The sequence below is a fragment of the Perca fluviatilis genome, chromosome 10 (assembly GCF_010015445.1).
Source record: "Perca fluviatilis chromosome 10, GENO_Pfluv_1.0, whole genome shotgun sequence".
In the NCBI taxonomy this organism is placed as follows: Eukaryota; Metazoa; Chordata; class Actinopteri; order Perciformes; family Percidae; genus Perca; species Perca fluviatilis.
In genome coordinates, this window is record NC_053121.1 from 7645879 (window position 1) to 7648722 (window position 2844).

A 2844-nucleotide genomic window follows, 5' to 3' on the forward strand; every position below is an offset into this window, starting at 1 on the left:
AACGGCCGGCCATCAAGGAGTTCCCCAACTGGCAACAGACTGGAGCAGAGGCTGTAGCAGGGACAGCATTTTTTTTGCTACTGAAATAATTTCCATTATGATAGAAAGTGGACAATATAGTGTGACAATTAGTTTTTGTTCTCCAACATGTACACACTGCTGTTGTGAAGCAGTGATATACAGCTCACGAGTGTGTAGTCAAAAGAGAGAAATACTGTATATTTCAGCGACTCCTACAGATTAAGAAAAATAATGAATTTTGTTAATAAATAAATGTTATTCTTGGCTCAATTGTTAAGTGTTTGGGTTCAAATAACATTACCATGATCCCATAGGCATCCAAAAATTAAGAAAGTGACGTTTTTTAAAACTGAAACAAGGTGTTTGACATCCTGTTGTGTGCGAAGCCCTTTTTATTACCACGTGGTTTACAGACAGTCTCTAATAATTGGGTATCACCTGGAACACAGCCAATAATCGAGAGACACACCCACCAAACGAGAGAAAAAATAACTCAAGCCGTTGCACCCCGTTCCCAGGACGCGCGTGGCCCCAGCTCTCTTGCCTGAGGGGAAGCCCACAGTCTCAGACTTAAAAAAAAAAAACCTGGTTTAAGCTTTTAACCCTTGTGTTGACTTCGGGTCAAATTGACCCGTTTTCAACTTTTTGTATTATATCAGAAAATTGGGACTTAGAAATAAGCGCTGAAAATGTGTAGAAGAAAAATTTAATAATTTTTTTTTCAAGGTTGACGGGAAGACAACACAAGGTAGTGTTTTTGTACATTAGCCCTTAGTATAGACCACAGTAGGATAATTATCCCCAAATCTAGCTACATACAAGAATATATTTTAATGTGTTACAGTGTGCTTTTTTCTATAATGATTTGAACTTGTGTAAATTGTCTTTGAGTACCCTGAAAAGCGCTTTATGAATAAAATGTATTATTATAAGTAATTCTGTATGGCTTATCTATCTTACTTTAGCAATTCAATTTAGTAAAGATATTTAAAGTAATTGTGTGTGACCTATACTGACCAGTTTTGTTAAATGGATTAATGCAGGATCAATTGATCTGCACATCTTCCTGACATCTGTACTACGTATAACAGATGTCAGGAAGATGTACCTGAGACTGCATCTGTAAGATGTATAGCAGATGTTAGAGTGACGTATATAAGCCTGCCTCTCTACGATGTATTGCATACGTTAGAACGATGTATATAAGCGTACATCTCTACGATGTATTGCATACGTTAGAACAACGTATATAAGCGTACATCTCTACGATGTATTGCATACGTTAGAACGATGTATATTGCCTGCATCTCTACGACGTATGGCATACGTTAGAACGATGTATATATGTATACGTCGCGGAGAGAGCGGCTATATGTCGCTGAAACGTAGCGCAGCGACGTCGCGGGGACGTCGTGCCAGTGAGCAAACTACCAAAATACTACGTATCCCCGATGCATTCTGTTTACATCGCCAATACGTCGCCGCGACGTATGTGTGCTTACTGGGGAGATGTGTCACCTTTTTCAGCCCTTCTGAGTCTGCAGGTATGATTTTAATATAACCTTAGTCATTATGGCCTTTAGAAAAATGTTTTTTGTGGAAGTGGGGTTTTGTCCCCACGTTTTGGGGTTAAGCTTTTGTCCTTAATGGCATTACATCAGGGGTCTTCAATGTTTTTTAAGCCAAGGACCCCTTAACTTAAAGTGAGATGTAGCAGGGACCCCCTACTACATATTGTATGAAATTAAGTTGCATATTAAACTGGGCCTACAATAACTGTTAGGGCAACCTGAAGCCTTCTTACATACCCTTTTTTCATAAGCTATTAAAATATTAATGTTGGCATGATTTTATAAATCATATTTGAATGTTACATATGTGGCACAGTAAATCTAGGATTAACTGTATCTGTGGGCTGATATCTTAGTGACTACCTAACCTATAGGCCAGTAAGCCTATCATCAGTGGGAATTTATATTTGCTAATAATATATTGGAATTATGTTAAGGCATTTTCATTTTTTTTTCTTTTTAAAGACTCAAAAATTTACAATAATTTGGAGGCCCCCCTGCAATGACTCTGAGGACCTCCTGTTGAAGATCTCTGCCTTACATTACTTTTACTTTTATACTTTAAGTAGTTTTGAAACCAGTACTTTTACACTTTTACTTAAGTAAAAAGTTTGAGTTGATACTTCAACTTCTACAAAAGTATTTTCAAACCCTAGTATCTGTACTTCTACTTGAGTAATGAATGTGAATACTTTTGACACCTCTGCTCCACAGCACAGCGGAGTCTATTATATATGTCAATGAGCGGAGTAGCTAACGTTAGATGCTGGCTATACTGACAGCCAACTGACAGACACACTTTTTCGGCTTAAAATTACAGTATGAACCGCTAAAAACACTACAACCTCACCGTCCTCTCCACACGCCAGTCAGGCACACTTCCTCGGCTTAGAATTACAATACGAAACGCTAAAAATACCACTAGCTACCTTGCCGACGGAACACACTTCATTGGCTTAGAATTACGGCAACAATCGCTAAACACACTGTAAACTCACAGTCCTCTCTTCCCGATTTACAGCCCCCCTCTCGTGGCTTAAAATAACTCACCGTTGTCGGCTCCAGCCGCTTAACTACACGTTGTAAACAGCCATGGGCTGCTTGCCTGGTCATCCCGGTAACGTTAGCAGTTAACAGGATTAGCGTGGCGGCGTTAGCCAGGACCAGTCGGGATCACTTTACTGGCTGTGTCTCAATTGTTTTTGCGAGTAACCAACTCGGGTACTCTAGCTATATAATTCAATGTGAGTAC